The sequence below is a fragment of the Balaenoptera borealis genome (assembly GCF_965194805.1).
Source record: "Balaenoptera borealis genome assembly, chromosome: X".
Lineage (NCBI taxonomy): Eukaryota > Metazoa > Chordata > Mammalia > Artiodactyla > Balaenopteridae > Balaenoptera > Balaenoptera borealis.
In genome coordinates, this window is record NC_138881.1 from 94,521,298 (window position 1) to 94,545,682 (window position 24,385).

The following is a 24,385-nucleotide window of genomic DNA, read 5'->3' on the forward strand; positions in this document are numbered from 1 at the left end:
CCAGTGTATCGCTCTTCAGGTCCTGAGGTGCCTAACCAGTCTGCATTCTTTTTTCAGACTTTTAGAATATTGCATGCTTGTTTTATATACAATGCCCAGGGTATTTAACAGTACTTAGTGGGATTAATGGGAAAAAGATATGTCTACTCCATCCTTCTGGACCTGATTTGTGTTTACATTGCCCTAGACTCTTTCAGTCCTCCAGTGTGACAGCCAATGTTATTTCACACAAGGACCACGGGACTGAAGAAGTACTAGATCATAATCAAGAATATCCTTGATTGTAAACCAAGGAAGGAACGAAACACAGCTTGATCTATCTGCATCTGTGTGTCTTTATACACAGAACCAATCCAAGAGTAGTCACTCTCATCATCACTGCCCTCAAATTGATCAAGCTCTGTGGGGATGGGACACAGAATGAATTTTTTTAGAAGGAACAGGGAAGAATCAAGATGGATACAAAGACAGGAAAAGAGCAGTGACATTTAGGTGGTAATGCCAAAGGTAGCCCCCTTCAATAAGGAGAATTTACTTTTTCTCAATCTTTTTACAGAGTACAGCACAGACAAGTCCCCTGATAGGCGCTGTCCCTTCCACTCAGATTGCTGCTCCTAAGACTAATTATAAGCTATTCTGGAACTTACACTGGTCCAGGGCGTAGTCCAGAGCAAGCAGATACAGAAAGATTGTGAGCATAGGCCTATGGTAAATCCAGCACTAATCCAAGGAGGTTTCATTGGTCCAGGAGCTGTCTGAGTTGTCAGGGATGGGCATACCATAGAAGATTACACCTAAGCTAAATCTTTAAAGATGAATGGGAGTTTTCTGGATAAAAGGGTGAAAGGAGGCAGGTCCTAACTGGCTGCATGAGAATCCTCTGAGAACCTTGCTTTCTTAGTCTGCTTGGGTTGCCATAACAAAATACCGCAGACTGGGTGGTTTAAATAACAGAACTTTGTTTTTTCACAATTCTGGAGGCTGGTAGCCCAAGATCAACATGATAGGTTTCTGATGAGAACTGTCTTCCTGGCTTGTAAATGGGTGCCTTCTTGCTGTGGGCTCACATGACCTTTCCTTAGTGCATGCATGCCGAAAGAGATATCTCTTTCTTCCTCTTCTTATAAAGCCACCAATCCTATTGGATTAGAATCACTCTCTTATGATTTTATGACTTCTATTAACCTCAATTTCCTTCTAAAAGCTCTATCTCCAAATACAGTCACATTAGGGGTTAGGGTATTATTGTATGAATGTTGAGGGGACACAACTTAGTCCATAGCACTTGCTAAAAATGAGAATTGTGAAGCCAGCTGGACCCCCCTCCCCCAGAGATTCTGCTTTGATAGTCTATGTTTAGACCCCATAAATCTGTGTTTTGAACAAAAACACCATGTTATTTTAATGGAAAGCTAGGATTAGGAAGAGAGTGGAAGATGTCAACAAAATAAAGGAATAGAGGATACTACAGAGGGATGGCATGAACTTTAGAGATATTGAAAATTAATAGGGTGTTTTGGTCACTGATTCCAAAGTGTGTGTGGGGGGAAGGGTTCTCCCACACCACCAAGCAATTCTTGGACACCAGCAGGATGCCCTACAATTCAACTCAATTCTGACCTATCTACCCAGAGACAGCATCAGATCCCATAGGTTAAGGGTTCAGTCTTGCAAGACTGTCCCCATCCCCCTCTTCAGATGCCAACAGCAAGTCCAGGTTGTCACCTGTGCTTTTTTTTTTTAAACTTTTAATTTTATATTGGAGTCTAGTTGATTAACAATGTTGTGATAATTTCAGGTGTACAGCAACATGATTCAGTTATACATATACATGTATCTATTCTTTTTCAAATTCTTCTCCCATTTAGGTTGTTACATAATATTGAGCAGAGTTCCCTGTGCTATACAGTAGGTCCTTGTTGGTTATCCATTGTAAATATAGCAGCGTGTACATGTCAGTCCCAAACTCCCTAACTATCCCTTCACCCCAGTCACCTGTACTTTTGACCAACCAGCTCTAGATCAGAGGTCTCAACGACCTCCTCCTTAGGTTCAATGAATTTGCTAAAGCAGCTCACAGAACTCAGAGAAACATTTTACTTACTGGATCACCAGTTTATTATAAAAGGATATAGCTCAGGAATATCCAGATAAAAGAGATGCATAGTGCAAGGTATGGGGAAAGAGCACAGAGTTTCTGTGCTCTTTCCAAGTGCACCACTTCCTCAAATCTCTACATGCTCACCAACCCAGAAGCTCTCCGAACTGCATCATTTTGGACTTTTATGGAGGCTTTATTATATAGTCATGATTGATTTAACCATTGGCCACTGATGACTGATTTAATCTCCAGCCCCTCTCCCCTCCCTAGAGGTCAGGGGAGTGGGGCTGAAAGTCCCAACCCTCTAATCCCTTTCTCCTGGCAACCAGCCCCATCCTTAGGTGGGGTCTAAAAGTCACCCCATTAACATAATAAAAGACACCTTTATCATTTTCCTCACTTAGGAGCTCTGTGCCAGAAGCAGGGATGAAGACCAAATATATATTTCTTATTATCAACCAAAAGTAGCACTATATAGTTGAGAAGTCAAAACTGATACGTGAGATAATGGGTGTCTGTTACAAGAATTCCATTAAGTGTTAGCTTGGCTGATACAAGCACTGGTGGTGGCAGGAGGAAGGGAGGATTCAGTGAATCAACACAAGGAGGTGATAATGAGTGTAATATTATTCCTGGGGACCGGGGCCTGTTTGCCTGAACAGAAGATCTTTACATAGGAGCAGGGAGAGACAGTCAGTGGATTCGGGTGGAGCCAGATATAGAGTAGACTAGGAAAATCAGAGAGAAGTATTTGTACTTGAGGTGGTAAGTTGATGGGTCACCACTTGTTGAAGGGACCACATGAAAGAAAAGCCAAGATGCAGCCATGTTGGGTTTTTGCCCTCACTCCTCTAATAAGCTGGTTGGCAGCTGCGACTCTCCAGGCATGGTGGGTGAACTATGGTGAAGTAGAGAGACATCTCTATGTGAGGGTCCATACCTAGAGAAGTAGTGGGGATAGGAGTCTGAAACAAGACTGATGACAACCTAAGAGCTCCAGGATTAAGGACTCAGATTTAGAAAAATAATCTTTCTAGAGGAAAAGGGTAGTGATGCAAAGATACAAGAAATAGTAAGATGAGGTCTATTTTATATATAATGATCCACCCAAAACCAGAAACTTTGGGGAAGCTATTGATGTCTGATTTCATATCTCATGTTCCCCAAAATGCTTAGCACACAGCCTCATGCACTGATGATGTTCGACAAATTTGAGCATAAATAAAAAGATTTGTTTTTATTTAGCTTGCTGGTTTGTACAGTCTTAAAGCTCCTAGAGTAGGATGACTGAATAAAATAAGTCCATCATGAAAATGGTTATTGAGCATCTACTATGTGCAAAACACTGCTATTGAGCTAGTCAGAAACAAATCTTTGTTCAGGGGTGATGCAAGACCTTAACCAAAATAGCTGTTAGATGTCTAATACTGTGTACCTCTAGGATAGGCTACATAACTTCATCTTCCTAGAAAGATTAACAACACCTATGATTTCAACTTTCTTGGACAAATACAATCAAGAGCGGCAGTATTGCATAATGGTTAAGAGCACAGACTCTTGGGTCAGGCTGCCTGTGTTTAAACCTTTGCTATGTCAATTACTTATAGTTTGACTTTGGTCAAGTTACTTACCTTCTCTATGCCTACTTTTACTCAATTATAAAATATGATAATACATAGTATCTACCACCCAGGATGTTGTAATTCACAAATTAAATGTTTCACTAGTTCCAGGCACACTGTATGCTTTTGTTAAAAAGTTACCATTATTATTGTTACTTAGCCCTTCTGAAACAATTGGTTATTTATTGATATTGCTTATTTATACGTTAGTTGCACTTAGTCCCTGAGCAACAGTCTTATTGACTATAAATATATTGTTCTTATAGCTTTATGATAACTGCTACTGTCCCTGTTGCTCAGTTAAGAGAAACACTGAGAGATTGCTATTTGCAGGCTTTGGGGTCGGATTGCCTTGGTTCCAATCTAAGTTCTGCTTTATACTAGCAGTGCGAGCCGAAACGAGGTATTTCAGCTCAACTGAGCCTTCGGTTTTCTCACCTATGACTCAAGGATAATATTATACACCTCATAGGGCTGTTGTGAGGCCTAAACTGGATGAGTGTGAAGTGGCCAGTGGCTGGCACAGAGTAAGTGATCAATAACAGCTAAGTGGCATACACTGTAGCTCTTGGGAGGGAGAGAAGTCAGGGACTGAAGCTCCCTCCTCCCACCCAGAGTAAGAGCTCTGGTGTGGATCAAGAGTAACATGGAGTTCTGGAGTCCACAGAGCCACACAATTAGACCACCCTGCTAGGGTGGAGTATAGAAAATATAAATAGAACTGGCTTAAGGCAAACAAACCCTTGCTTTCTTTTGGCTCTCTTGGAGCCCTTCTATTCTGCATAGCTTGCTCTTTTTATTCTTTCTGATCCCAGAGGGCTGGTGCAGTAAGGCACCATTCCCTAGCTCTTGGAACTTTGAGCAGGACCAGGGTGCGGAGACAGAGAGTAGGTGGCTTAGCCTATCTAGGTCTTATAAAAAAGAGAGGGGTGGGCTTCCCTGGTGGCACAGTGGTTGAGAATCTGCCTGCCAATGCAGGGGACACGGGTTCGAGCCCTGGTCCGGGAAGATCCCACATGCCGTGGAGCAACTAGGCCCGTGAGCCACAACTACTGAGCCTGCGCGTCTGGAGCCTGTGCTCCGCAACAAGAGAGGCCGCGATAGTGAGAGGCCCGCGCACCGCGATGAAGAGTGGCCCCCACTTGCCGCAACTAGAGAAAGCCCTCGCACAGAAACGAAGACCCAACACAGCCATAGATAAAAAATAAATAAATTAATTTAAAAAAAAAAGAGAGGGGTGATGAGAGAGAGAGGGAATGGCAGAACCCTTTTCTCTATGGCCTCATTTACTTCCTCCTTTTAGGCCAGGTTCTAAGATCCAGTGATGGAAGATATGGTGTGGGCCATGGAGAGAAGGACCAAAGAACATCTTCAGCGTGCTGCTTAGCCTGCCCTCTTGTATGAGCCCCATGCAGGATGGGAAAAGGAAGTCCTTGGCAGCATACATGGTCCAATTCAGGACTGAATAAAGAGTGTTCCCTCGGTGATATCTATCTCCTGAGTACTGTAGAGGTTTTCTAAAATGGCCACAAATTCATTGAAACTCCTCCCATCCCTCTCCTTGAGTCAAGGTGGCCCTGTAACTGCTTCAACCAATACAATACAGCAGAAGTGACACTATATTACTTCTGACGTTAGGTCATTAAAAAGCCATGCAGCTTTTACCTGGTTCTTTTAGGATAATCTCTCTGAGGGAAGTCAATTGCCCCTTAAGAAGTTAAATAACCTTGAGATTGCCGTGCTGGAGAAGCCACATGTAGGCACCACAGGCAACAATCTCTGTTTATCCAGTCTTCCAGCCATTCCCACCAACGCACCAGACATGGAAGTAAAGCCATCCCATCCATCACCTAAGTACCTTGAGTGCCCTCAGCTGACACCACAAGGAGCAAGGCTCCCAGCGAAGCTCTGCCCCAATTCCCGAACCACAGAATCCGTGAGCATAATAAAATTGTTGCTGTGCCACTAAGCTTAGAATGGTTTATTATGCAGCAACTGTTACTGAAACAAGTACTTAGTTAGGGTCAGCAGATGGTTAGTTGAGGTTTGAGGGACCCAAGACACCCCACCCAAATCTCTCTCTTCCTATAGAATATGACCCTGGCTTTGTGGTGATGCTTCTCTTCTACCTCATTTTAGCTCATTTTAAAAAATAAGGCCGTGGCCAAACACTAAGTGGTGATAGAAGCAACTTGACCTGGTCCAAGAGATGGGCAAGCAGAAAAAGAAAAATAAATACTGGGGGTAAAATTAGTATTTCCTAGGTAATTTTGTGAGAAGGAAGTGCCAGGTCGACCGGGATCAACTTCTGAATCTGTCCCTAGCTCTCTTTATCCTGAGAATTTACCTCTGCCTGCTCTGGCTCTAGGGGGACAGCCACAAATGTTGGTTCCTCCCACCATCAGCACAGCTGCCCTCTCCTGCTGCTTCATGTGGACTCATTCTGAAAAACTAGGAATGGTGATAATCATGACCATCCCATTTCAGAATCCTTGGAAGGGCCAGTGAGGTTGGTGCAAACCAAAAGGAGGAGTTGGAAATGGCCAAGGTAGCCAATGTCTTACCACTTGGGTTTTTGATTGTAAACTTTGCTGATCTGAAGGAAGTCGAGGTGTTTTCAAAGAAGCATCCAACATCAGGTGTCCACTGTTAATTAGAATCCTAGAATTTAGAGGCATAAAGACCCTCAAAGGTCTTCTAGTTCAATTCCCTCATTGTACCCATGAGAAAACTGAAGCTCTGAAAGGGGAAGTGATTTGGATAAATGTTTTAAACCACTAAGTGGCAGAAGCAGAAAGAAAAATCTGGTTTTCCAAGTCCTAATCCAGAGTTATTCTCACCATACTCTACATCAGTGCCTCACAAACTTTCATGTGCACACAAATCACTTGGGGATCTTGTTTAACTTGAGATATGCCATGGGGGTATGAGATTCTTCATTTGTAACAAGCTCTCAGTTGATGCCAATGCTGCTGGTCCTTGGACCACACCTTGAATAGCAAGTCTATTGGGCATAATTAGTGGGAGAAGCCAAGAAATCCTTTTTCTTGAAGTGTAAGCATCACAATCAATGTTCTGTCATTTGTGTCTTTTACTCCATGACTATTTTTCATTTGCCATCTCCTTATATTTCCCACTCCTTTTGAACATTTTGCCACTTGCCTTGGTATTAGCACCAGGAGATGATGAAATAAACATGTACAAGAGAAAAGATAAGAAGAAATGTGATGGCATGGCTAAGTTCATTTTGCTTCTCCTTAGTGGCTTTCTGCAAAAGGTTTATTGAAGGTAGAGGTAGAAATTGGCTCCAAAACAAGTTTGGGGGTTATTTCTGGATTTCCTGTCCCCTGTATTCATGGAAAATCCAGAGCATGCAGTGTGAATATATAATAGTGTGCCCAGTTTTCTTGTGTGGTTTGTGGAAACTGGTCACATTGCTTTACAGCTGTACCACATATATTTAAAGGCTATAGCTATGCAATGGGGTTTCTGTCCAAATGATTCAGAAAATTGCTTCAATCCTTTACTTTGTCAGTAGAGTTTTGGCTGGTACTTACAGAAGAAGTAGACAAAGAACAGAAACTTATGCCTTCTATTTATGCTAGCGACGACCTTCATCTTAAGCAAGATTATTTCCCTTCCCAAATTTAGAAAATACATGCTCCCATTGAAGGTGGTTCTAAGTCTTTTCAGCTCTGTGACCCCTGTGATCTTAAACAGTTCACCTACCTCTCTGGAACTCAGTTCCCTCATTTTACAAATGAGGGATGGGACTACTTCTAAAGTTCTAACATTCCAATTACTGTCTTCAGGTGTGGATAGTGGTCACTGACGAGCAAGACAATGATTAAGGCCATGAAAACATCGGCTTCAATCTTGTCCTCCAGGTTCTCTTACTTCCTAACTTCCTAGAAAAGAGACACACACATTAGAAAGATTTTCAGCCACAAGAATTGAAACAATGCCTTTTCTGTTTATACCTTAGTTACCCAGAAAAATAAATAAGCCAGAACACGTCTCTCAGACATCCAAAAAAACAAAAGAGGAGTTCTGGTAACCTGAGGCTTCCCGGCTTCTCTCTGATGAGCTTTTCTGCTTGTGTCCTTTAAGCTTGTTGGTGACAATAGGCAGGACTAAGGGTGGGAGTGGGAGCCGCTGGAGTCTGGACTCAGTGGGCCGCAGGGCGGGCTGACAATCATGTTTTCTTAAGAGGTGTCAGGAATGATCTTGGTCATACATGAAATGCCGGGAAATGTTTAGCAGTTCTTTCAAAGGAGATTCATATTCAAATGCCTTTGCCACCAGTTTAGAAAGAGAGCGGAGAAGGAAATGGCAAGCTACTCCCTTACCTTGTAACTTAGACCTTGCGGAGTCCCCTTGGTGAAGCAGTTCTGTGACTGCTTAGCGCACACAAGCACTCAATGTTTCAAGAACTGACTTGAATGCTTCCGGCCTCAGAAGAAATTAAAAAGCAATATTATATTATAAAATACGGATTAGCCCAAATGGAACTGCATCATATCTCTATAGGTCCTCACTTCCCTATAGGTCCTCACCCTGGAGTTAGACACTACCTGATTTACTTGTGTTTCTCTGGTGGTTTTTTGTCTTTGTTTTTTGTATCTGGCTTCTGTAATAAATCAGAAAGACATTCTAAGGTGCCACCTTATTTCACTGGGATCTAATTTTACAGAGAGCAGGGTTTCTCAGCCTCGGCATCATTGACATTTGGCGCTTGGTCATTCTTTGCTGTGGGGACTGTCCTGTGCATTGCAGGATGTTTAGCGGCATCCCTGGCCTCCACCCACTAGATGCCAGTAGCACCTTCCTCCCAGTGTGACAACCAAAAATGTCTCCAGACACGGCCAAGTGTTCCCTGGGGGACAAATCCACCCCTCCTCGTTTCAGTCCATCTGGCCCCTGTACAAGAAGCCCACCTTTCAATGAGAGGTTATCAAAGAAGACTTCTGTGCATAACTTGGCATCTGCTAATGGTCTTCCTTCTCTGCTTGTTGATGTCTTCATCCATCAAGGAGCCTCTCCGAAGAACCAGGTTAGATGAACAGAAATCTTTCACCTTAGCTTGACACTTTCATCTGCCACATGGGCTCTCCCCTGCAAGTCCTTTGCAACAATGACAAATAAACCTCGACACAGAGCTGAGGTCTGGTCTGTTCAAGAAAACCATTGCATCTGATTTTGAGTTTTTGGTTCTGAGAGGCATTGGTGGCTCCTGTGTTTCAAACAGAGGTAAGAGACAGGAAGGAAGGAAGGAAGGGAGGGAGGGAAGAAGGGAGGGAGGGAAAATAAAGAACCAAAGAGAGAGAGAAAAAACAAAACCAAACAGAGAGGGTGTCTGGTCTATCCTTCACATCTAAGGAAGAAGAAACCTAAGCCAGCTCAGGCAGACTTGGCCATATGTTTTAAAATATTCACATAAGGAAATTTCACACTGCAGCCTGTCAATACTGCCGATTCTAGTCATGAATTTTCCATTCCATTTGAGACTTCTGTTTACTGGAGTTATAAAAGGAGAGGCACTTCTAGATAAACATCTTATTCCAGAGCATGGTAGGAAGGAACCAGAGCTGAAACTATGCATTTTCAGTGTGGCAAAGCAAGCTGATAGCTCAGAAACCTGGGTTTTCAGCCTAGGTCTTTTTCTAATCAGCAGGGTGATCTTGGACAAATCATCTTTCTATGGCCTTGTTTCTTTCATCTGGAAAATTACAGAAAGTTGGACTGTAAAATCTCTAAGTTCTCTTCTTCTAAGACAATACACCAAAAATTTGGTGCTTAAAATTTGCTGAAGGGCACCTTGGAATTTGATTTCCAAGCAACTAATGCCGCCATCTTGTGGCCAAAAGAAAGGTTTCTTTTTGTTATAAAGATAACTTTCTCTTTCAGATAGGGCACAAATGATGATTTGCCTTCACTCAGTACATTTTCTATCTATCATCTGTCTATCTATCTATCTATCTATCATCTATCTATCTGCCTACCTATCTACCCATCCATCCATTCTATTTTTTATTTTCTTTGAAAGTATAACATTCACAAGGGTGAATAAATAAATTTTGACAAACTGAGATCATGAAAGAGAACATTGCCAGATCCCAGAAGCTCCCTTGTGTCCCTTTTCATTCACTACCCCCCACCCTACACACACATACACATAGACATAATGAATTTCACAAATGTAATGTCGAGCAGAAGAAACCAGATGCATAAATTATTACCTGCTCTCCTTCCAAGGGTTACCACTATCCTGATTACTAATAGCATACATTAGTTTTGCTTGATTTTGTACTTTATATAAATTGAATTATGCTCTATGTACTCTTTTGCATCTGGCTCCCTTTGCTTAACATTATGCTCATGAAATTCATCCATATTGTTGCGTGTAGCTGTAGATCGTTCTCATTGCTGTATAGTAGTCCTCAAGAGCCTTTTTTTTTTTTTTTTTTTAATTTATTTATTTTGGCTGTGTTGGTACTTCGTTTCTATGCGAGGGCTTTCTCTAGTTGTGGCAAGCGGGGGCCACTCTTCATCGCCGTGCGCGGGCCTCTCACTATCACGGCCTCTCTTGTTGCGGAGCACAGGCTCCAGACTCGCAGGCTCAGTAGTTGTGGCCCACGGGCCCAGTTGCTCTGCGGCATGTGGGATCTTCCCAGACCAGGGCTCGAACCCGTGTCCCCTGCATTGGCAGGCAGACTCTCAACCACTGCGCCACGAGGGAAGCCCAAGAGCCTTTTAAAAAATTATTCTGTAATCAAATTAAATTTTTTTTTTAGTAAAAAAGTAATTATGGGCATGGTAGAAAATTTTTTTTAAGTTACTCATAACTCTCCACCTAAAGGCAACCATCATTAATATTTTGGTGTATTTCATTCCAGTATTGTTTCTATACATATTTTTCAACATATTTAATATAATTGTATATAGGATCATATTTTTTTTATTACATTAATACTATAATGTAAACACTTCACTATGCTGTTAAAAGTCTTCATGGATATCATTTTTAATAAATAACATTGTCTTACTGTTAGACATTTGGGATGTTTTACTTGTTTATTTTGTTTTACTTTGTTTTTTGTTTGTTTTGTTTTTTACTATTAACAAACACATTGAACATCCTTGACCACAAAATGTTTTCTGTTCTTCAGGGGAGTTGCCTTGTAATGAAATATCAGAAGTAGGATTATTTGGTCAAAGCTTTTAGCAACAGGAGACCGGTCCAGGTTGTGCCTAGAATGCAGTGATAAGAGACTGGGGAAGGAACTGGCTCATACTGAGCACCGAGTAGTACCTAACCCAGATAATGTGCTAGTGCTTTGCTGACGTTCTCTCATTTAGTTCTCCCAAGAACTCTAAGAGGTACCTATAGTCTGTATTTTGGAGAGAGAAAAATCAAGGCTCAAAGAGGTAAAGTAACTTGTTCAAAGGCACACAATGAGTAAAGCGGCAGAAGCAAGATTTGGACTCATGTCTGTCTCCTACAAAGCTTGTGATCTTCAAACTCTACCACACTGCCTCCCAGAGTGCAATTTCAATAATGCAATTGAAATGCATCCTCTTTTTCCAGTTATCTTCTCCACAGACCTGTCACAATTCCTAATAACCTGCACATGTTCTCTGACCAGGGGAAAATTACACACATCTCAGCCTTCACACTGAACCAAGGTATCAGAGTGGCTATGGTCTTCTAGCCGGCCTAAGAGGTAGAGGTTAGGCACCAAGAGAGCGTGAGCAATGTTTCTCACCTATGTTCATACTTCTTAAATTTCCTCTAGAAGGAAATGGGAGTTTCCTTGTTTGTTTCCTCTCTATTAAAGTATCTGAGTGTTCTCTCTTCTTTGCCCCGCCCCTGTGACTTTTCTCCAACTTGAATATTGTCTTGTCATAGCCAGCTGTTGCACTACTGAAGTTCTTCTGTCCCTCCGCTCTGCAAATGCTAAGGCCTCACTGCTGGATTTCTGGATGCCCTTCTTGCTCATTCCTAGCTACTTTCTAGTTTCCCTATTCCTCCCTCCTCTTCACCTCCTGCCAAGTCCATCTTCTTTATTTCTCCCCATCTCTTCTTATTCTCTGCTGCTGCTGCTACTACTACTACCACCACCAATAGAATCTTAGTTGATCTCCCAGGTTACTTGCAGCCACTTTGGGAAACAGAGAGGAGAGTCCTGAGAGAATGAGGAGGGAAAGAACACAAAGATTTGTGCTTGGGGCCACGAGCAGCCAAAGCTTCAACCCAACCCATGGGTTGCATGTTAGATAAGTGTCAGGCAGCTGGAGAGCTTTATGAGCATTCGAAATGCCTGCCATGAAGACAAGTGTCGGCCTTCTTCACTCTCATTTAGGGCCGAGGTCTGAGGGAGATGTCAATATATCCTGCCTTGTTCTGAATTGCCCAAAAAGCAAGGCCTTCTCAGAATGCTGTACTTCCTGCTCCTTCAACCTGACACCAAAATAAAACTCCCTGCAATGCCCTCATCCTAATGCTAAAGTCTACACGAAGTTTGGGGGACTGACGGACACAAGGCTGATGGATGTCAAAATCTTATTGGTTTCAAATCTGGTGCAGGAGCAATTGGATATCCATATGCAGAAGTAAATGAACTTCAACCCTTATCTCACACCATAAACGAACATTAACTCAAAATGGATCATAGACCTAAATGTAGGAGCTAAAATTATAAAAGTCTTAGAAGAAAACATAGGAATAAATCTTCATTACCTTGAGTTAGGCAATGGTTTTGTAGATATGATAAAAGCATAAGTGACAAAAGAAAATGAAAAATTGGACTTAATCAAAATTTAAAACCTTTATATGCCAACAAATTAGATAACCTAGATAAAATGGACAAATTCTTAGAATCAAATTACCAAACTGACTCAAGAATAAATGGAAAATCTGTACAGACCTATAACAATTTGAAAGATTGAATCAGTAATTTTTAAAAAATGTCTCAACAAAGAAAAGGACTAGATGGCTTCACTGGTGAATTCTACCAAACAGTTAAAATAGAATGAACACCAATCCTTCTCAAACTCTTCCAAAAAATAGAAGAAGTGGGAACACTTCCAAATTCATTCTTTGAGGACAGTTTTCCCCTGATATCCAAGCCAGGCAAAGGCATCACAAGAGAACTACAGACAAATATGCCATATGAATATAGATTCAAGCATTCTCAACAAAATACTTGCAAACCAAATCTATCTGCATATTAAAAGGACCAGAATAAGTGAGATTTATCCCAGGAATGCAAGGGTGGTTTACGTAAGAAAACTAGTCAATGTAATACATCGCATTAACAGAAGAGAGAAATAAAATCACATGATTTTAATTAAGGCAGAAAAAGTAATTGATGGAATCCAACCACCTTCTCTTGATAAAAACTTTCAACAAAATAAGAATAGAAGGGAACTTCCTTAGCATGATAATGACCATTTATGAAAAACCCACAGTAAGGACCATACTCAATGATGAAAGACTGAAAATATTTCCCTATGTTCAGAAACAATACAAGGATAGCTGCTTTCACTACTGCTATTTAAAATGTTGAATATACTAAAAGTTTTAGTCGGATCAATTAGGCAATAAAAGGCATCCGAATTGGAAAGAAAAAAGTAAAAGTATCTCTATTGCAGATGACATTAATATATATTATGTTTTATATATCTATAACATTCAAAAGAATACACACACACACACACACACACACACACATACACACACAACCTACTAGAGGCAATAAACATATTCACCAAAGATACAGGGTATAAAAACAGCAAACAAAAAATTAGTCGAGTTTCTACACACCAGCAATGAAAAATCTAAAAAGGAAGCTAGGAAAAACAATTCTATTTACAATAACATCCAAAAGAATAAAATACTTAGGAACAAATTTAACCAAGGAGGTAAAAGACTCGTACACCAAAAACTACAAAACATTGCTGGAAGATATTGAAGAAGACCTGACAAAATGGAAAGATATCTCATTTGTATGGATTAGGAGACAATATTGTTAAGATGGCAATACTACCCAAAATAATCTACAGGTTCAATGGAATCTGTGTCAAAATTTCAATGGCCTTTTTTTTTTTTGTAGAAATGGAAAAGCAAATCTTCAAATTAATATGGAATTGCAAGGGGCTCCAAATAGCCAAAATAATCTTGAAAAAGAAGAACAAAGTTGGAGGACACACATTCCCCAATTTATTCAGCCATCTAAAGGAATGAAGGACTGATACATGCTACAACGTGGAAGAACCTCAAACACGTTATAGAAAGTGAAAAGAAGCCAGACACAAAAGGTCACATATTGCATGATTCCATTTATATGAAATAGAACAGGTAAATCCATAGAGACAGAACATAGATTGCTGGTTGCCAGTGGCGAGGGGGGATGAGGAATGGAGAACAACTGCTTAATAGGTACAGGGGTTATTTTGGGGGTGGTAATGAAAATGTTTTGGAACTAGATAAAGGTGGTGGTTGCACATTTTAAATGCACTAAATGTCATTGAACTATGTTCACTTTAAAATGGTTAATTTTATGTTATGTGACTTTCGCCTCAATAAAAAAATTTAAACTTTTGTGTTTCAAAAGATACCATTAAGTAAGTGAAAAGACAACCCACAATATGGGAAAAAATATTTTCAAACCAGGCAAACATCCAGAGTAATCAACTTTTACAACACAACAATTAAAAGACAGATAATACAATTAAAAACACAATGGCCAAAGGATTTGAAAAGATATTTCTCCAAAGAAGATATAAAAATGGCCAAGAAGCACATGAAAAGATGTTTCCCAGTAACATCACTAGCTAGGAGAGAAATACAAAACTACACTGAGATACCAATTTATACCACTAGGATGGCTAGAATTTTAAAAAACCATGGAAAATACCTAATGTTGGCAAGGATGAGGAGAAATTTGAACACTCATACGTTGCTGGTATAAATTAAAAATGGTGCAGCCTCTTTGAAAAACAGTTTGGTAGTTCCTCAAAAAGTTAAACAGAGTTATCACATGACCCAGCAATCCCACTCCTAGGTATATACCCAAGATAAATGAAAATACATGTTCACCAAAACAATGTGTACATGAATGTTTCTAGCGGCGTTATTCATAGTAGCCAAAAAGTGGAAACAACCCAAATGTCTATCAACTGATGAATAGATTTACAAATTGTGGTATATCCATAAATAGAATATAATTCACCTTTTAAGAGATAGTTAAAGTCTGTAAAACCTTTCCTGATTCTTCCCCACTCTGACTCCAGGGTTCATTGAGCACTCCCTTCTCCATGCTCCCTTAGTATCCCATACATGTATCTATAATGCTTTGTCATACTTCTTTAGAAGTGAAACCATCTACCACCACACAGTTTATGGTCTACATCACTTGCCTTTACTATTCTACTGTCTTCATCAGCATAACTTTACTATTCCAGGAAATTCTTGCCTGGAAAGGTGAAAGTTGCAAATAAACTTTATTGTACATCCCAGGAACTTACCGAGAAAATCATCAACTCCTCAACAGAAATCATCAACCAACAGTTTACACCCCAAAACTCTTTGAACCCGTCTCCTCAAAATCTTCACCTGCTAGGTCCACCAACCTTAAACTATTGCATTGTGATCCTTACCTAATCATAACCAAGTCCCCTCCCCATTGAAAGACCCACATTAAACAAGACTTCATAATCTCATAAATATCCTGACTTCACCCTCACCATTTATAGATGCTACTAAAGTCTCTGCTGAGCTAGTGCTCCCCCTTACATGGAGAGAATAAACTCAGCTTTGTCTCATCAATGGGTTGTTTTGTTGATATTTTGAAGGAACCAGAATTCCACATTTGTTTACATATTTATCTCTCTCTACTAGATTTTGAATTCCCTGAGACCACAGACTATGTTTGCTTCTCTTTTAATGCTCCACATCTAGTATACTTCCTGGAATATTGTAAGGATTTAAGCAAGAATTGTAACGAATGAATGAAAGGTAAGCAAAACTGTAGACTGCTAAAACACTTGGGAGGCTATTGAAATAACACAGGGTAAAAAGATGAAGGCTTAAACGAAGGCAGTCCAAACAGAGAAGAGGGTTGAAATACCTTTAGAAGGTAGAATTAATGAAACTACATAACATATTTTATGTGGTAGGTAAAGGAGAGGACAGAATTAAAAACTGACTGAGGTTTCTGTCTTGGGTGACTGGGTAGATGCCACCAATAATTCTTTCGATGTTGCTAATGAATTTGGGAGGAAGAAAAAGTGTTGGGGCAAAATAATAAAGTCTATTTGGGCATTCAATTCAAACTCTATAGTGTTTTTATACTTCTATATTGCCATTCTGACTAAAGAGCCCTGAACTTGGAGTCTAGAAGCCTGGGTTCTGGTTCTGGTTTGACTAATTGTAGCCACTTCACCATTATGTCCTTGGTTTGCTCTCTTCTTTAAAATGAAACTAACTGATCTTCATGTATCATTCCCACTATAAGAGTCTTGGATAGAATGATGATTTACACCATGTCTCTTGTATGGTCTGAAGTAAAGATATACAAGAGAACAGCAGAGGGCATCATTATATAAAAGGTACACAGAACAAAAACAGCAGTCTGAAGAATGGATCAGCGTTTTCAGGCGGTAATGGATCTTTGTAAGCAACCTTATATTTGTATAATATTTTACAAAATTAACAAAATAAGTTCACATATGGGTTTTTAAATATGTGATTTGTCCTCACCATAATCATGTGATCTGCACTGGAAATAGATTATCCTATTTTATGGATGAGGAAACAAGCTTTGAGAGGCTAGTAAGTTTTCCCGGCCCATAAATCTAGTAAAAAGCAAAGAGGGAACTAAAGTCAGATCTTTCAACTCCTCTGTTTCAATTCACTGGCTTGATAGTTGACCCAAAGACCAGAAAGAGGGTTGGAATGGTTTAGTTAAAACTAAAGATGTTAATCCTCTCCTCTGTGTGGTGAATGATTTATATACTACACATAGGTGTACTAAAAATATGGCTTCTTTATTACTGTAACTGGTCTAATCTTGTTCAGGAGCTCCCACCCCAGTGGAATATAGGTGGTATAGAAGAAAGTTTACATATCCTCTTAGAAACTGGAAGATGGATAGCCAATGCTCAGTGCCATCCCTCTCTGCTTGTCTCTGCTGGTGTTTGCTGCAGGATGGCTGGTCTGATCTGGTTTCTGGCCTGGTATGTATGGCATGCAAGTGGTTCCATTTACCTTTTGACATGAAATAGCATCCACTGCTACTGCCTTATTACACCATTGCCTCTAGACATTAAGGTCCCTACCTTCAGTAGCCTTGTCCAACTTCCAGGCCTCTGTTGGTCCAGTGGTCCTATCAGTATCTCCATGACCCTTCACTGAGGCACATGATAGGTGGGTCAGTTTGGGTCTTTCAAAGAGCAGATGCCAAGGTGGGTTTAGATGTATAAGATATTTATTGGTGGAAATGCCTATGAGGGCTAAAAAGGAGGGAGCAGGAGTAATCAGGGAGAGTCTTGAGACCTTAATGCAGGTTTTACCTTTGTAGAAAGAGAGGGAAAGGAGGCTTGGGTAGAAAGACTCTCAGACTGTAGCGCCATTCTGAGAAAGTTTTAGCCCAGTCAATGGAGAATCTCGAAGCCAAAGTTACACAGTAGAGGAGTCCTGCATCCCTCAGGACCGGGCCAGCTCTAGGATACCTGTCATACTCAATCACTGGCTAGAAGCAGCCTGGGAGAAGCGTGGATTTGGTGCCAATGCAATGTTGTGTCCAGAGGGATGTAAGCTGGGGCTGCCAATTATACTTCCTACAAGAGGTTCTCTTGAAGAAAATTTGAGAAGAGCATTTACATAGCTGCCACTGTAGGGGAAACGAACAACAAATGCATAGACAACTAAATGTAAAATATAATATCAAGTAGTAATAGGTGCCAGACAGAAAATAAAAATCAGAGTAAGGCCATAAAAAGTGACTTTTTCCGGGAAGGAGCAGAGGAGCTCCTATTTTAGATGACTGAGGGTCATATGAGTGGATGACCAGTTGGGAGGGGAGTTAGGGAGACCAGTTAGGAGGCTATTACAATAGGGCTGGCAAGAAGAGATGGCTTGACTAGGATGGAAGCGGTGGAAGTGAAAGGAGGCAGTTAGATTTGTGATATTATTAAAGATAAAGCTGTCAGAACTTGCTGATGGGTCTCATGAGGAGTAAGAGGTAAAGAGAGGAGCCCATGATGATTCCTAAGCTTGGGGATTAAAAACACTCATTGAGATCAATAAGAAAGAAGGTAGGGTGTTTGGGGTGTTAACATTGGAATCAAAGGTCTGTGCTACATCACCATGAATATTCTAAAAACTATTGAATTGTACACTTTAAATGAGTGGATTGTATGGTATATGAATTATATCTCATTAAAGCTATTACCAAAAAAAAAGAGAAAAGAAAAAGTCTGCGTTAGACCTGTAAGATGCTTCTTAGCCATCCAGAGAACACTTAGATACATGAAGCTAAAGTTCAGGGGAAAGAGGTTAGAGCTGGAGATACAAATTTAGGAGTCATCAGCATGTTGATGGCATTTGTTCTGTTATCTATTGCCATGTTTAAAGACATCCCAAAATTTAGTAGCTTAAAGCGATGATGAATTATTATTTCTCATGATTCCGTGGGTTTCTCATGACTCACATGGGCTGCAATTATCTGGGAGCTCAGCTGCATCTGGTACATCTATGTCTGGGGCCTTGCTGCTGTCATCTGGGGCACCTTAGTTCTCTTCCATGTGGCCTTTCTCTCCCCACGTGGTACCTCATCGTTTACTCAAGTAGCATAAGCTTCATACATGGGAGCTGGCAGAAGCTACTAGGTCTCTTATAGGCCAAGAATTGTCACATTCTAATTTCACCCTTTGTGTGGGTCAGATCAAGTTACAAGGCCAGCCCAGATTCAAGGAGGAGGAGAGATCGATTTCACTTTCTCATAGGAGGAAAAATGTGCACATACAATAATGGACGGAATTATTGGCTATCTTTATAGATAATGCACCACAATATTTACAGTCATGAGACTGAAATAGATCACTAAGAGAGTGGGTACAGATAGATACCAAGGTATGAGGATTGGAGTCTAGGACACTCCATTGATGAAGAGGAACCTGCAAAAGAGACTGAGAAACAGTATTATGTGAGGTATAGGAAAACCAGGAGATAGACCTAGGTTCAAATCCTGGTGTTACCTTGGATACCCACTAGACCCTAGGTAAGTTTCTTAACCTTCCTAAGCCTTAATATCCTCATCCATAAAATGAGGATAATAATAGCATCTACTTTTCTATTCGTTTTCTTTATCACAAGGCAGAGAAAGAATGAATAAATAAATAAATGAAAAAATAAAATTGTCCTTTGGATCAAGCACAAGGAAGCCATTGGTGACTTTGGAAAGTGGAATACTGGGAGCACAGGAGAAAATGACTGAGGGATGTAGTATCTGTAAAGAAAAGAAAAGGCCAGGGCTAGAGCAGAGCAAAATGTCAATTGTGAAGTTTTTAAAAAATATAGTAGAAAAGAAGGAAATCTTGTCATTTGTGATGACTCAAGGTCCATTATGCTAAGTGAAATAAGTCAGAGAAAGACAAATACTATATGATCTCACTATGTGGAATCTAAAAAAAAAACCAACCAAACAAACAAAAACAAACAAAAAAACCACAAGTTGAGCTCATGGATACAGAGAACAGATCGGTGGCTGCCAGAGTCAGGGGTGGGTCAAATGGGTGAAAGGAATCAAAAGGTACAAACTTCCAGTTATAAGTCCTGGGGGGTGTAATGTACAGCATGGTGACTATAGTTAAATAATAGTCATATTATTTGAAAGTTACTAAGAGAGTAGATCTTAAAAGTTCTCATTAGAAGAAAAAAAATTCTGCATGTATTGTGATGGGTGTCAACTAGAATTATTGTGGTGATCATTTCACAATATATACAAATATCAAATCATTATGTTGTACACCTGAAACTAATATAATGTTATTTGACAATTGTGTCTCAATTTTTAAAAGATAGTAGATATTTCAACATGTTTAAAATGCTGATGAGAAGGAACTAGTAGAGAGGGAGTGGCTGAAAATACAAGAGAGGGAAGGAATAACAAATAGGGCATGGTCTTCAGAGTGTAAAGAGGATGGAATCCATGCAGAGGTGGGATGATTAAGTTTGGGCAGGAGGCAGGACTCCTCTTCTACAAAATCAGAATGGAAAGAGATAAAGGAGGAGTGCAGATACGGATGAACTTGTAGGCAGTATCTGCTTTCTTAGTGACTCAAAACAGATGGTCCGTGATGAAGAGAGGCTGGCAGTGAGGCAGAGACTAATAAAGGCTGAAAGTGTATGGAGAATGAAAGACTGCTGAGAAGGAGGGACAGATCCAAGAGTGGTTCCATGCTGAGGATTCAGGTGAACTTGAAGATCATGCGGCACCAATGGGCCTGCTGGTGTGGTTGTCTACAGAGCTCTGCAGTCCTCGGGAAGGAGCAGAGATGGCGGATCCAGGGTTGGGATTTATAGGGCAGACACTGCTAATTTTAATGCTGCCTTTTAGAAAGACTAGGAATGAAAAGTCAGTTAGGAGGTCTGTGCTGGGCTTAAATTCCTATTCTTAGTAATAACCAGTGACCTAGAAACACCCAGGAACTGAGGAAGAGGAGACTGAACATTTCTGAGCACCTACCATTTACCAGGGCCACGGGATACATATGGGCATTTTCTCACTTAAACCTCACAACAACCATGAAAGGTAGAGAGAATTATCCTTGTTTTACAGATGAAAGTGAAGGCTCAGGGAGGCGAAGGAACTTGCCTGAGCCTGGTTTTCTTGTTGTTTCCTTGGGAGTGTGAAGGCAGACGGAATATTGATGGGGCAAAGTGCGCACTGGGGCGTGATTAGCTTTATGACGTTATTTTGAGTCTCCACACATACTGCGTGTTTGGTGTTCCTCTGGGAAATAACCAAGAGGAGGCCAATCAGCAGCCTCTCCCTGCCTGGATGAGGGGAATATGCTCATTTATAATTCTGTCTTTTAAGATACCAGTATTGTTGCTTAGAGACTCCATCTAGCCTTACTCTCTTTTTCATTATATTTTCATGCAGGAGACTGTCTCTTCGTTTTGCCAGCACTAGCCCAGACCTTGTCTTTTTAAACCTCCGGTCCCCTTTTTGGAATGGTCTCCCTTAAATTTTCCTTTGACTAGGGTCAGAATGTCAGTTCTAATTGTTACATCTTTGTATCTGATTAATGACATCACTGTTTCCTTTCCTTGCCAACTTCCTGACTTAATTACAAAGGGAGCCTCTCACATTTTAGAAACAGAGAAACCAAGACACAGTGTGAGCCAAAACCAGGTTTGTGGGATGTTTGCTAGTACCAAGTCTCTGTTGTGCATGATCAAGCAACTGAAAAATCCTGAGTTAACTTCCTGCTGGAGCATCCCTTGGTCTTTAGTGCAGGGTTGAGAGTTGAAATAGGTTACCACTTGTATTAGTCTTGGGTAACCAATTAGCATGAATAATGGCTTAGCCCTGGAGCCCCTTGCTGAGCTAGGCTTTAACCCTTTAGTTGCTGGATCACAGGGACTATAGTGCAGGGCAGGAGGGGATGGGCCAGCCAGGGAGGTGAGTGGAGGTTCTAGAGCAGTAGCTACTTACCAAACACTATGAAAGGATTTCAAGGCTTTCACAACTGGAAGAGTCTCATGAAGACCTGCCTCAGTGGTTATAAATGTTATCTAGGTGTGTTTATGGTCAGAAGGTAAGCAGGTTGATACTCTTCTCCTAAAAACGACATGAACAATTTTTTGACTGTTCATTGTTCCATTATGTCCATTCTCCCTTTCTTCCAAAGGTAAAGGATTATTAGTTGGGCATGTGGCCACTAAGCTTAAGAGTACATTCCCCAGGCTTACCTGCTGCTAGTTGTGGGCATGTGATTAAGCTACTGCCGATGGGATGCAGCTAGAAGAGAGACGAAGAGCCTTCTGTTCAAACTCCTAAAGGAAGAGGGCATCTCCTCCTTCTCCTACTTGCTTCATCCTGCTAGTTGGTTCTTGGACGTCGTGGAGAGCCATTTTGAGCCAGGTGGACAAGGGAAATACCCTAGGATTGGTGAGCCACAGGATGGAAGGAGTCTGGATACCTGGAAACCTCATGCACTGCCTACCTCCAGACTGTAATGTGAGAAATACACTTTTATTTGTTTAAGCCATTGTCAACTTGGGTTTCTGTTACAAACAGCCAAAACAATATCCCAAATAGGAGGGTTTTGTGGGTTTCTCTCTTTGCTATTCTTTTTTTAAAATTTATTTTATTTATTTATTTGGCTGCTTTGGGTCTTCGTTGCTGTGCGCAGGCTTTCTCTAGTTGTGGCGAGTGGCGGCTACTCTTTGTTGCAGTGCATGGGCTTCTCGTTGCGGTGGCTTCTCTTGTTGTGGAGCACGGGCTCTAGGCGCGCAGGCTTCAGTAGTTGCGGCACGTGGGCTCAGTAGTTGTGGCTAGTGGGCTGTAGAGCGCAGGCTCAGTAGTTGTGGCACACGGGCTTAGTTGCTCTGCGGCATGTGGGATCTTCCCGGAGCAGGGCTCGAACCCGGGTCCCCTGCATTGTCAGGCAGATTCTTAACCACTGCGCCACCAGGGAAGTCCTCTTTGCTATTCTTTTGATTCACCTGAACCGCATATATGTATATGTATTCCTTTCTAACTACCGAGTTGAGAAGTGACGCTAGAAAGGCACAGGTGCTGAGATCTAATATTGATTTAAGGTCCATTGTACCCTCCTATTGAGTGATGATAAGGCCAATTCCTTTTCCACTCAATGCCATTTCTGAGGTGTACATTAGGTACCCTTAGAGGTTGTGTTGATCATTTAGATGACCCCACATACCTCTTTTAGATTAGGAAACTGATACTAATGTACCACCCTGGAAGTGGAATGGAACAGACATTGACCTTACTTTCTATAGTCTATAGTTCATGTAAGTCTATAGATTCATATTCCCCTTGAGGCTTAATATTCCCATGAGAGGAAGGTGATATGACACAACGCACGGAGTGGTGGGAGAAGAAAGGGCCACCTGTTCAGCCAGCCAGGTCGAGTTAGCCCTTGGGGATCACTGGGTGAGAGGTGACACAATTGGAATGGAATGTCTGTTTGACTAAATTGGGCAGTGGGATTAGTGATTCCCTACATTAAATAGTAACCTGATACCTGTTAGATGTAATATTTACTTTGCTGCAGAGAAGCTGCTTGCTCCTTAAAATAATCTATCTTAAGTCACAATTAGCAGACCAACAACAACAAAAAATGAGATGGTGAAATACCATAGAGCAAGATTTGTGCTCTCTCTTTGTAGAATTTAAGCTGCAATTTCAGAGATGTTTATCAAGAGTTTATTGTAAGGTTCCAGTCAGGAATTATGATTTTATCAGCTAAGTCTAGAGAATCACAGGGCAGGAACTCGGCCCCCAAATAGCCTCAAGAAACATTTTCCAGTTCCCTTAACATTTACTAAGCATTTGTACACATGTGATCCCCTTTAACGCTCACAACAGCCCTGTGAGGTAAATACTATTATCCCCATCTCACGGATAATGCAACTGAGGTTTGGAGTGGTTAAACAAACCTCAAAATGATCCCCAGCTAGTACTGGGAGAGAGCCAAGACTTGGACCCAAGCCTATCTTCCTCTAAAGCACAAGCTGAAAGTTAAGTTCTGCACCTGAAGTTAATTTGTCAAGGACATGAGATGTGGCAGATCTACCTGCACAAGCTAGTTTACCTCTTGAGCCTTGAAGCTTGGAGTCAAGCAGTTCATTGGAGACCTATTTTCACAGAAATACCCAATTTCTTATGATTCTTGAAATTTGAATGACAGTTGTCAAAGATGATATTTTAGTTCTAGTGGGGCTGCTGACGTGCTATGAAAAGTCCCAAAATCCAGCAGCATGAGGAGACTGGGGAAAAGCCAGGTGTCTGAAGAATCCCCAACTTAGATCATTAGCTAGCCTAGAAAGAAAAATGATTATATCTTCAGTTGTTTGGAGCTCATCATAGGGAGACAGATACCTGATTAATGGAAAATTTTATTACAGGAAACAGCTTCATTTCTAGGCACAAGGATCGCTTATATGTTTTCCAGAAAGTGGTCTTCTCCCTTAAAAGTAATCTGCAGGGTCTTTAATGATCTATTCAGCACTGCTCTGTAATTCCCCATACTCTCATCTGAGAGTGAAGACAGGAAACCCAGTATTAACATGAACTCTAGACATCAGGAAAGGAAGGGAAACAAGCCTATTTGGTTTTTTGGTTTTGGTTTTGGTTTTGGTTTATTTGCTTTAAGGCAATAACTTCTGCCCATTCAAGTTGGAATCAGGACCTGGGCCTAGGGAACTTACACACTGTATGCTTCATTAGTGATTTGGGGACTTGGGGTCCAAGGCGAGTGGACTAGGTCTCTTTCCTCTGGGACCTGCTGAGAAAGATCTGTTGTCTGGGTACTTAGCTCAGCCTAGTGATTTAACAACAAATAACAGGGAAGGAAAAGGTCCCGGAGGGAGAGGCAAGATAGAGTTTGCAAAAGAGTCTGAGTT

The 24,385-nt window shown here is 41.0% G+C and overlaps 1 protein-coding gene across 3 annotated transcripts in view; it reads right to left on the bottom strand.

Moving 5' to 3' along the window:
- The window catches only part of DCX (doublecortin), a 365,391-nt gene that overhangs the window by 146,857 nt on the left and 194,149 nt on the right, over nt 1-24,385 (bottom strand). Inside the window, exons 3-4 of one of the 3 annotated variants that reach the window (XM_082377384.1) lie at nt 7,453-8,956; nt 6,288-6,384 (exon numbers count right to left, since the gene is read on the bottom strand). The exons of the other annotated variants lie outside the window; for them this stretch is intronic. The gene's annotated coding sequence lies outside the window, so the exon portion shown is untranslated. The remainder of the gene's footprint in view (nt 1-6,287; nt 6,385-7,452; nt 8,957-24,385) is intronic. 3 annotated transcript variants of the gene reach the window in all.